This window comes from Aplysia californica, unplaced genomic scaffold (genome assembly GCF_000002075.1).
Source record: "Aplysia californica isolate F4 #8 unplaced genomic scaffold, AplCal3.0 scaffold00453, whole genome shotgun sequence".
In the NCBI taxonomy this organism is placed as follows: Eukaryota; Metazoa; Mollusca; class Gastropoda; order Aplysiida; family Aplysiidae; genus Aplysia; species Aplysia californica.
In genome coordinates this window covers 82,824-84,096 of record NW_004797723.1, presented here as the reverse complement: position 1 = coordinate 84,096, position 1,273 = coordinate 82,824, and positions in this window count along the sequence as shown.

Below are 1,273 nucleotides of genomic sequence, written 5' to 3'. Positions count from 1 at the left end.
TTCACAATTCAGCAATGCATTAGAAACAAGTGAATGTTGACCTACTCTGTTCTGTTTATTTTTTATGTCTTCCTTTGTAAGCTCTGAAGGGTGTCACTTACTTCCAGACTCTGTTAGTGGGTGGGTGGCGGGTGCTCTGGTGTGGTTTGCTTCTTCTTTCCTATCAAACATCTATCGTCCTTATCTCCCCTTCTTCTTTTTTATGTTTGTTGCTCTCCTTGTAACACCTCTAATCTGGCGCTCATATGACCTTATGCAGTAGCGAGCGCCGTAAAACCTCTACTTAAACTAAAAGGCTCAGTTATTTGTTTGTGGTCTTTCCTGGTGCTGTACTTGAGTATTTATTTATTTGTTTGTTTGTTTGAGTAAAGAGAAGCACATCGCTACAATAATGGTCACTTAGTGTTGAGAGAAAGACTCAAACAAGTGAAGGAAAGTAAAGAAGATGGACCAACTGAAAGTGCCCTCTAACCACTTGTAGACATTTGTGTTGATGTGTTTCTCATTTAACTTAGTGAAGGGTAAAAAAATTAATGGTTTTGTATTTGAGGAGCTAGCTTTTTGTGGGAGGAATAAATATTTATAATAATTATACTGTCCAGTCCATGTATAACAGCCTGTTATTACAGAAACTTGGATGTAACATTGATAAATCAAATCCCCGTTTTTTTTCCTCTATAGGCTATAAAAGGGTTCAATTTGTGCAGACTCGGATATAACAGTGATCTTGTAGTTGTATCGCATAAACTTGCCTTTGATCTGTCAAATTATTAAAATTTGTCTCAGACAAGACCTTTTGCCTGTTTGTATGATTGTTTGCCTAAACACAAACTTTCAAACACATACAGGTATCATCCCCCATCGTGGGTCACTGATCGATTCCGCCTCAGTATCAGCAAAACAGCCCACTGGAAAAGGATCTGCGATAATTGAATGTATATAAGCTGAAGGTGCAATGGTACAGGTAGTTTCCCTAGATAACGGTTATAACAGGACTTGCTTATTATAACAGGGAAAAACTGCCGCTCCTGTCTGTCCTGTTATATCCGAGTTTGACTGTAATTTGGTGGTTCAGAGTGGGTTTTTTAAAATTATCACAAAGGAGCTGTATTACAGTCCATGCCAGCTTAAGCGTGCATAAAGCCGAAGCGTGCTTGAGTGCGAAGTAGACATAATCCAGAGATTTTCATGTGGAAAATTTCGCGTGCTATTTCCCTTTGTAAGTAGGCCTATAGCGGTCCCGCAAAAGTGTGCACTGTTATTTAGACACCTG